Here is an 11,070-nt window from a genome sequence, read left to right as displayed (position 1 = left end):
ATAGATATTTTGCCACCTCGAGTAGCATGGAACCTTGACCGAGTCTACTGGCAATATGTAACTCCTCCTCAGTGAGAACCTTATCAATCAAAGGGACCTGTAGCCTATTCCGAGCTAAGCCCGTACCCCGAATGTCAGTGAGCACTCGAAGGGAAGTTGGTGCCACGTAGGTTGGGTCTCTTTGAGACCGCCATTTGGCCAATCGCTCTTCTGAGACCGTCATGATCTGAGCCCCTAGTTCGGCCATTACAACGCGGCTTTCGCACCAACGCTACTCAAATTGACTCTGGCCTACTGACAGTCACTTTAGTAGCTCTATGTCTACGAGATTCGGTCGGCAGAGCACTTCATTGAACATGACGGTTAAGCGCAGTTCGTCAGCCTCCTCGTCAGGGATGAGTCGTATATGTTCATGCAGGAGCCTGTCGTAGTGCCTGTTAAGATGTTCTTGTTCTTCCCATGATAGAGGAAAGGTCAAGTAATCTCCAAGCTACTCCTTGGGGATCGTGCTCATGTTTGCAAGGACATAGACATGCGCGACCACTTTGAGCTTAGCCTCCAACTCAGTTAAGCATTCTGTGACACTTCTATGTTCAACGAGGGCTTGCTCGGTTGCTATCTCATGAAAATTTCTAAGAGTTTTCTTAGGCTTTAGCATGGCTGGGGGCTCAGGCCTAAATGAGCAAGATTGGTCAACGCTAGGATTTCTTATGCTCTTGGGGTTCTCACGTTTCTCCTGAGGTTTTGCTGCTATTTTGTCATGGTTCTTCTCGGATGTGACTGGTGTAGATTTGTCACCCTATTGTGACAGCGTTGTATCCACTCTTGATTGATCAATGTGAGTTCTATTGTCAGTGGATAGAGTGTTGCAAGCAACTGTTAATGGCAACGGTTGCTTTGGTTTTTCAGAACACACGAATGTGTCTGAGGTTTCACTGCTATTAGGAGAGGCATCAGTGGGTTCATTGGTGGATGGACTCGATGCTTTATTCATCAGCTCTCCAGCGCCCTTCGTCTCAATGTTCTTTGGGTCCACAACCACCTGCATCTGTTGCTGTTTTCTCTGCTTTCTCCTCTTTTTCTTGGTCAATGAAGGTGCCTCTCTCAACAACTCAGGACCGTTGATGTGCTTGGTCGGGCCTCAGCATTTCCCTTCTCTAGTGTGTCCTTATGGGACATAGCCGTGGTTTGCTGAATAGCCTTGCCCGGTTGTGAGGGCACAACTGCCGCCCTTTTCGGAGAGTCTAGCTTTTCAACCAACTCCCCTGCGTTTAACTCCCCCGTCCTAGGCTTTAGGCACTTTGAAAGTACTGGAGTTATTGAGGGATTTGGTTGCGACACCTCCTCCACAAGTAAACTACTAAGGACACGTTCCACAAGGGGCATTGTCATGGCCAAGGGCTGTGACTGCTGTGATCCCGGATTGGAAGTAGTAGCAACTAGTTCAGTGGGCTGGCTACCCTTGGTGGATTGTGGTGTCAAGTCCCTAGGGCGATCAGAAGTGGTTGTGTCTTTCGTTGGCCTTTGAGCACTCATTTGTGTAGATCGAACATGAGCTGATCTAGTCGCATTAGGTGGCTCAAGCATATCCTTGGGTCGAGAGCTATAGATGGCATCATGTCCCACCTCTTTGACGATTGGAAGCTTAGATAGAGATAGAGATTGGAATTGAGCAGTCGCCCTTGACAACTGCTGCGGTGCTTCCTGTGTCTGTTTGGGAGAAGAGGGCGTAGGAGATCTAGGACTCTTGGATGGACTTGGCACTCGCTGAATGATCTGCTCGAGGTTACTAGACGATTGTGCCATTTGCTTTGTTGAGCGATCAGCCTTGCCTTGAGCAATGTTGTGCCTATGATGCTTGTTCTCCCCTTGGGGAGTCAAAGGCTCCTTGGGCACTAACGATTTTTGTGCCTGCTCAATGGCTACGTATGACATCTGTCTATTTAGCATGCTAGGCTGGGGCTCTTTCCTTCGAACAGTCATGTCTCGTTTCTTGCCTTGAGACCTAGAGTTTCTCTTAGATTTCCTCCTGTGCCATGCTTTTGAGGCCCTCTGGCCTTCAGCTGATGGAGGCGGTTTAGCAGGGGATTTTGGTACCCAAATCCATTGGTTACCTGCGTAGTATCCTTGAGCACGTAGCAACGCTTTGGATATCCATCGCGGCGTTGTGCTAGCTCTCCATCGATGCCTTCGCCTATAAGGCTTGGGCTTATTTCGTGGTCTTCTATGGTTTTTGTGAGTCCAAACCCTGTCCTTGGCCTTGTCTCTTGACCTTCTTGTTTTCGGTATGGCCTCACTCACTGGTTCTCGTTGTTCGACCTGTGCTTGTATCAACTCTTCCAACAAGTCCTTGCCCTCGTTTGTAGGCTTGACTGTTATGTCATCACCTTCCTTGCCTTTCCCTTGAGATTCGATGAGGTCACCCTTGCGAAAGGTGGTGACTATCCTCACACCCGATAGTGTCAAGTGTATCCTCTGTGCCACATAGTCAGCCTCACATTTGGTCGCCCTTTTGAAGGGTCTTCCTAGGAGGGTTTCTTTCCTGCAGCTAGCACTTTTTGGAGGAACATGAAATAGGATAGGCAAGCTTTCTGTTTCAATTGTCGCAAGGATTTTGCACTTCCCCATGAGTGCTTGTGGGTGTCCCCCATAAGGGCTAAGAGTTGCACTAGTCAATGTGAGCTCTAGTTGGCCTAGTAGGGTCCATGATTCATAGGTCAAGATGTTAAAATCTGCTCCTTCATCAATTAGAGCATCGATAGTATGCTCTCTTTTCGCGGTGAGTTTGACCCTAAGATAAGCAGGTGGTACTATGTCTTCATCTTCCGGGTCCTGGCTTGTAAATTTAAGCCTTCTGGCAGATGCCCTTGAGTTCTCGATTGCACGACCAGATGTGGATTCTCCACTACTGTCTTGGATCGTCAGTGCAGTGCTATTCAAGGTACATCTCTCGTCAAGAGTGTCATGTCTAGTCATCTTCGCATTTGTAGCTTGCTGAAGTTGCATTTTGCTCTGACTAGACACAGTTTGAACACAATGTACATGTGTTCTTGTGGTGTGGCCTTTTTGTCCTGGATGGCTAGATTGGCCCATTGAGGTTCTAGGGTCTCTGTTTCTCTCTGTCCGGGTATGGTCTTTTGGTTGCTCTTTTGCAAGTGAGAATCCATGCTCGTGTAGAGCCATTACTACACAAGGGCCCAATTTGGAGGACCTGTCATGGCGCGCGTTTTCTCTCCAACCTACTCGGGGGAGGTGCGGAGGGGGTAGAGCCCCCTCTGCGGGGGTCCGGGGGGGGGCAGTCCCCCCCGGCCCACAGGGCCGTTATGGTAGACGCCATATGCAATTTGGAGGACCGTTTATAGCCAAATTTTGAACTACGTGCTCTAAATTTTAGCCCGGTTATGGATATGTGATTTGCCTTTAGCTCTACGTAGCCTTTGGGGTCAATTTTGGGGTTTAGATGTATCAAAATTTGTGTTCTAGGCACGTGCCCGATTTTGACAGTTTTTTGTCCGATTCTCAGATGTCCGATTTGCAGGAGTCCGATTATCAGAATCGAACGTCTGATTTTGGGTGGGTCCGATCGGACCAGTGGTTCGATTTTGGTCACGTCCGATTCTAGGAGTCGGATCAAAAGGTGGTCCGATTTTCAAGTGGTCCGATTCTGGGAATCGGATCAGACAGGGTGGTCCGATTCTGGCTGGTCCAATTCTGGCTGGTCCGATTCTGGGACTCGGACGGCCTGGTCCGATTGTGAGTGGTCCGATTATGGACTCGTCCGAGTGTCTGAGTCGGATGGATTGGTCCGAGCGTCCGATTCTCAAAATCGGACGGGTTGGTCCGAGTGCCACGTGTCACGTCCGATCGGGTTGGTCTGATTCTGGGAATCGGATGGTCTGACTCCTGAACTTGGGTGGTCCGATTCTGGGAATCGGACCACAGCGAGTTGGTTCAAGTGCGTGGGCGGCGGGCGCGATTCCTGCGCATTTGACCCCTCCTCACTGTCTGGTGCACACAATCACCACAGACTTTCTAGATCTGATCAGGGCACTTGTTGGAAAACACCAGACTCACCTGGAGTAGCACGAATCACCGGCGCCTAGAAATCGGGGCAGCGCTTCCTCGTCCTGTGAACCAGAAGTTCTCTCTCTCTCTCTCTCACACAAGGCAAACCAAGGCAATGAGGTCTGTCCTGGCCTCTCAGGCCTCTTAAGGTCCTTTCCCAGCTTTGCAGAACCTTACAGCTAGTTTCCTGTCCCTATCTTACCCAGAAACTTGAATCTGGTCCCCTGTTTCCCTGTTTTAGCCTGTTATACAGCAACAGAAAACCCTACTGTTTGCCTGTTTTTTTCTTCTTTTTCTTTTTTTTTTCCTACCCTAAATGCATCCAAATCACAAAATAAATACCTATACTACTCCATTCCACGATATAAATCTCAGAAAGCAACAAACCTACTTGCCAAGGAGATCGAATACCATCTTCAACCCCCTCACTTCCTACCTATCTACCTCAAGCATCGGTTCGGGGGAAACCCCTTACTTTGATGCTCGATTCGAAGCGCGCAAGCGCTCAAGGCTTGAATCCGTTGGTCCCGGCAACGGAACCAAAATGTGGAAGCTTTCACTCAACTGCCAAGACCCACGGACCGCTTATTGTTTCAAGCATTCCAAGCCGAGCACTAATGGCAACCTCTCACATAGCCTACGCGCCATCCATATCTACGGGTGTAGTGAGCTTACACTCTCACACTCCCTCTCTCAAGCACAAGCTCAAGCAAGCAAGAAGAAGAAGAAGAAGAAGAAGAAGAGGAGAGCTACTTTTTGCCACACACAAGAATGAGCTTCTCATTCACTTTTCAACTTTATATACAAAACCCTAAATCCTTTTTGGGCGGTCATCCCCTTTTTCCTCTTTTTACATAGCCGGCCATAGCCTAGGCCCTTTTTTCCATTGTCCTTCTATCTTCTTGGCTTCCTTTCCACCGTCCGTCTACATTTACAAATTGCACGGGTGAGAGCCCGACGCTCTTTTACAGATTTCAGGATGCGCCTTTTTATTTTAAGATGCGCCTTCCCCTTTTGCCTTTGCCTTGGACTTTTAAGGTTGCTGTTGCGCTTTTGGCCTTTTCTCCTTTTCTTTCTTCAGTCGAGCTACCTTTTTCCGCCTTTGCCCTGCGTCTTTTCCACTTCTTTTTGCTTTCTTCATGTTGGGGTTAATACATACCACTATCTACATTGCTTTGAGAAGATTCTCCTGATCTCAATCTGCCTGTCCATGGCGAAGAATGTGAACCATTGCTAGAGGACGCTCTAGGTCCACTAATATCTTGTGACTGCTGCTGTGAATTCTGTGCAGCATTACCATTTTGTGCATCTACATTATCAATCACATTTACTGGTTTATACCAGCTACTCATGTCATAAAAAACAACATCTCTGCTCACTGTAAACTTATGACTAGAAGGGTTATAGCATCTATACCCTTTCTGCTGCAAAGAGTAACCAATAAAGATGCACTTCTCAGCTTTTGGATCCAGCTTGGATCTCAACTCATCTAGCACATAAACATAGGCAATGCAACAAAAAATTTTCAAATGAGAAATATCTGGTTTCCTACCAGTATACCTCTCCTCTAGAGTCATCCCATGTATTACTGCAGTGGGAGTCCTATTCATTATGTAGACTGCTGTAGCAACTGCCTCAGCCCAATAAAAATTTGGCAAGTCTTTTTCATTGAGCATGGCACAAGATACCTCTCCAATATGCCTGTTTTTCCTTTCTGCAATTTCATTTTGTTGTGGGGTATGAGTGCATGAATATTGCTGCTTTATGCCATGCTCCTGTAGGAACCTTGCAAACTCATTTGAGAGGTACTCTCCCCCTCCATCTGACCTTAGGCATTTTATTTGCAGGCCTGTTTCTTTTTCAACCATAGCTTTAAGAGTTTTGAAATGCCAAACACTTCACTTTTCTTTTTCATAAAGTACACCCAAACTTTTCTGCTATAGTCATCAATAAAAGTGACAAAATAATGACAGCCTCCAAGAGATGCAACTTTAGTAGTCCATACATCAGAGTGGATTAATTCCAATGGCTTCTTACTCTCTTGAACATGTCTAGGAAATGGTTTCCTTGCCTGTTTTCCAAATTGACAGGCTTCACATACCTTATGCATTTCTGCAACCTTGAATTTCGGCAATCCTGCAACAATATTTTGGGCTTGCATTGATTTAAGTCGTTGTACATTAACATGACCAATGCGTTTATGTCAGATATCAATATCTGCAACTACACCGGTCCCATGTGCAAACATTGCTGCACTCAATTCAGGCATGTCTGCTTCCAACGTAAACATTCTGCCCTTCTTCTTTCCTTTTGCTATCAAGCGACCTTTATTTTTTATATCCTCAACAAAGCATCCATGAGAATTAAATCTGACCTGTAAGCCCTGCTCAACCATTTGACCAACAGAAACCAGGTTCTTGGTGATATTCGGGACATGAAATACATCCGACAAGTATTTCTTTTTCCCATCCTGCATAAACAAATGAATTTTTCCAAACTGCACAATAGGATGTGTAGTATCATCACCAGTCTCCACAAATCCTGGTTTTTCCATTTTCCTTGCATCCTGCATCCATTCTGCATGACCCGTCATGTGGTTTGATGCACCTGAGTCAACATACCACACATCGTTACTTTCTTCTGTACTTATCACATAATTGTCATGTGCTGCACCATAAACAAATACTCATTTATGTCATCACCCTGTCTACTAGAAGATGCATAATTTCCTTGTTGCAGTTTTCCATTCATGATGTCATTCTGCTTTTTATAGCAGTCTTTAGCCATATGACCCATTTTACCACAGTAGTAGCATTCAACATTGCTGTTTGCATTTTGGCCTCTTTGCCATACACCACGACCTCTTTGGCTCCCCCTGCCTCTAGAGTTACTACACCCTCCTCCATAGGACTGGTTTTCTTGAGTCTGCTGCACATTTTGATTTCTACCACGGCCTCCAGATCGGCCTCCTCTACCTCTGCCGCTACCTCTTCCAGCATTTGAGTAGAAGACAGTTTCTTTTGAAGTTCCTCCTGAAGAAGATGCATCACCGTTTCTCTGCTCCTCAGAAATTAGAAGAGCAATCAACTCCTCAAAACCAGGAAATCTTTCAGAACTGAAATGGATGTCCGAAACAGTGCATAATACTTTCCTAGACTATTCAAGGTCACAGAAACTAAATCATCATCTTCCACTGGCGACCCAATGGAAGCAAGTACATCTGCAATCTTCTTCACCTTCATGTGGTAGTCATTAATGCTCATACTTTCTCTTTGCACATTATGCAACTCTTGCTTGAGCTGCATTTTCCTGGCTTGCGTATTTGTGCTATACATTTTTGACAAAGTATCCCATGCCTCCTTTGGTGTACTTGCATCCTGAATATGCACAATCATAGAGTCTGAAATATTGATAGACAGCCAGTACATAACTTTCCTGGATCTCTCATGCCATGCTTTAAATGCTTGCATTTACTATTGATTGGGAACATCAGGAAGAACTGATTCTTCTTCATTTCCTACAACAAATTCCCAATATCCTTTTCCCATAAGGAAATTCGTCATTCTAAACTTCCATGCTTGGAAGTTGTTCTTATCAAGATTTTCAGTTACAATCTATGAAAGAGAATCAGACGCCATTACAGAACACTGCAAAAAATTTTGTCACTGCAAAAAACACAGCTTCACCCTCACAAGGATAAATCTGCAAAACTGGCGAAAGTGGTATTTGACCACACAGTCACTTCCTAGTGACAATTTTGCATAAACAGGAAACAAGGATGATTCTGTAACTCCCAATGTCTTTGCACACAAGCATACGATGCAATTTCTGTGGTAACTTTTCATCGATCTGTGGAACAGTGGTCACACAGCATAAAATAGGGCCTTTTCTTGAGTGCGTGCAGAAAACTTCCGCCTCCAAAACAGGCCCCGAAATGGCCTCAAATAAAAAAAACAGAGCAACCAAGGGCTAAAGCCCGATCCCAGAGCATATACTGCCCTCTTGCTACACCACGAAGGGCGGCTCAATCTGAGACAATGCACTCTTGCACTTTCCGGCTGTGCTACCTGTCTGCAGAGACTTGCTCCCAAACAAAAAAATGAAAGCAACACTGGTCCTCTTACCAGAACACCGTGAACTTGGCTTGCTTTCTTGAGCTCCTTACCACGAACAAGGCTCTGATACCATGTCACGATTGTGGGAGAGAAGGAAGGAGTCTCACTTGTAGCTTTCTTGCTTGCACAATGGGGGAATACACACAAAGGTGGAGGCTGAAAACAGTTTTCCTCTTCTTAATTGTGTAAGCCAAAAGAACTCAAGTACATAGAAATAGAAGAACCCTATATATGGGTCTCAAAACAAACTCAACTAACTAAGGTGGCATACTAGCTGAGCCACGAACTAGAGTAGATAAGGATAGCTGTCATCTAGCTATTATTCATGGGCGGTGTACCAACCGCATCTGCAACAACTGACAAGTCGGTGACATAAATGCACAACGGTCACCCTGGCATATCACGAGTGGAGCTCGATATCTCAACAGACCTTTCACGTTGAGTTCACCAATGTCGAAGGGGTTTTAGTCGAAAGATCGTATCCACCGCGGATCAGAGATAGAAGGAAGTAGAGAATAGGAGATGGAAGAGAAGAAAAAGAATAAACAAGAGGTAAACACAATAAAGACAAAGCACAATGAATCAAATCACAATGTATTGATAGGACTCGAAATCCCTTGTCTGGCACTACTCAGAAGAAAATTCCAAGCATTAGATCTCTTGGAGCTTCCTCGTAGACCAAAAACGTGCATTAAACATTAACTTCTTCTTTGCTACTTGGAATCTTGGGGGGTCACTCATGAATATATGTATTATATGTGAGTTCAAAATAAGAGGTTTTTAAAACACCAATTTTATACATTTTTTTACATACAGAAGGGTGTCATATAAAGGGGTTACTTACAGATTGAATAGAAAAGGGTTGTGTTTTATTCAAGAAAAATTCACAGATTAGGATATTTATAAATAGGCCATGAACGCACGTTATATAGAGAATATATATATAGTGAACCCCCCGAGCTTGGAATCCCAAATCTCATGGCTCTATTGGCTCCGAAGGGGGAGTAAAAATCTAGGACATCTGGTTGAAAATCTCGCAGATCACTCCTTCTTCTTCTCCCAGTTCAAAGTGTTATTTGTTGCCTATTAACTGCGATCAGAATGTGCGCGATTTCGCCCATCTTTCTTTTTCATGAAAAATCCAAAACAGAGTGAAAAAGCCACCTTCTTTTTGCATGTCACACTATTCTAGAATTTTCCTTAGATTTTTAGGATATTTACAATAATTAATATCTAAAAGATAAAAAATAGACTAAAATTATCCAAAAATCTAGTATTTTTGAACCATCCATGCCACAGACACTAGCACTAATGACTCAGATGACATTGACTCTCTAGATCAATAAGAAAGTCGGATGATGATGCACTCCATAATTTTTCACATTTTTTCCACGTACTGGCACAACATCCACCCCCTCTAAATCTGCACATCCTCCGGTATGTGCCAAAATCCTAATTATCACTATATTTTGAGTCCTCCTCATCCTCTACAACCATATCATTTGCTTCTTCATCTTCCATATCTTCTTAGCTAGCACATGTATCATGGCCACTATTTTCTTCCAATTCTGGCAACTCATAGGCAATAGATTCTTGCCTCTTGAATAATTTGATTCTTTTCCCTGCTACCAAAAGTTTTATGGCTATCCCATCCAGTTCATTTAATGCATAAGTAGCATTATCAAACACATGTCTTACCGCATAAGGTCCAAACCATCTTTTGGAAACTTTACGTATGGCACTATGCTGGTTGTCTAAAATGCTATCATAAACCAATACCCAAGCCCCATCTTGTATGGTTCTTGCCTCAATCTATGTCTTTTGTCAAACCATTTCTTGTTCTATATCCTTGCTACCCTTAACTTTGCAACTACTACCTCTATGTCTTTTGACTTTCTTTCCAACTACCTACTGCGTAAAGCCAACAACTCCTCTCGATTCAACTCCTCTTCCCAAGGTAGCACACTCCATGTGAGTGTCATCTCTTCTATAAGCATGATAGGTTTTTGACCATATATTAATTCAATAGGCATATATCTTGTAACAATACTATGAGTTGTTTTGTCAGCCCACAAAGCATAAGGGGCCAATTGTGGCCACTCTTTTACCTTCTCTTCACATGCTTTTGCCAATGCCTTCACAATAGGTTGATGACCTCTTTCACTTTTGCTATTTCCTTCAGGGTTATAAGTTGAAGTTAAAGCAATCTTTATCCCCAACTGTGAAAATAAATCATGAGCTTCATCTACATCTAGCTCACCCCTATTTGTTGTAATTTTTCCCACATAGCCATACTGACAAAAGATATCTTCTAAGAGAAAAGTACACATTGCGTTTGTTGTCTTAGAATGTAGAGCTCTCCCTCCACTTGATTAGTCAAGTCTTCACGGGCAAGTATAAGATATCTCATTAGCCAAAGATCTGTAAGCATCATGACTAAATCTACCACCCACTTAAAATGAAGAGACAAGGGATATGTGGGACACAATCCATCCCGATGTCTCACCGATGAATACTTTTGACATGCCGTACATGTTTCCACAAAGTGAGCAACATCCTTATATATACCCTGCCACCAATACCTTTCTTTGATCTTTGCAAAAGTATCCCAAACACCTCTATGGCCAGCCCATAAGCTTTCATGAAATTCTTGCATCATATTTACTTGTGAAGCTTTGTCACCCAAAACTCGCAATGGAATACCCTATTTCTTTTTAGTATATTTTCATAATTATCCATGTTTTAAAAAAAAACTCATAGGATTTTCTCTTGATCTTCTTAAACACGTCATTTGATCATTTGTCTCTCTTTGTTAATGTACTGAGGTATTAGCCACTTTCTTGCATATTTGTCTTCCAAAAACACTTCTACACAAGATACAAAACATCTA

Source organism: Lygodium microphyllum, chromosome 27, assembly GCF_053477565.2.
Source record: "Lygodium microphyllum isolate KBCC chromosome 27, Lygodium_microphyllum_v1.1.10, whole genome shotgun sequence".
NCBI lineage: Eukaryota > Viridiplantae > Streptophyta > Polypodiopsida > Schizaeales > Lygodiaceae > Lygodium > Lygodium microphyllum.
Note: the sequence above shows the minus strand (reverse complement) of the source record.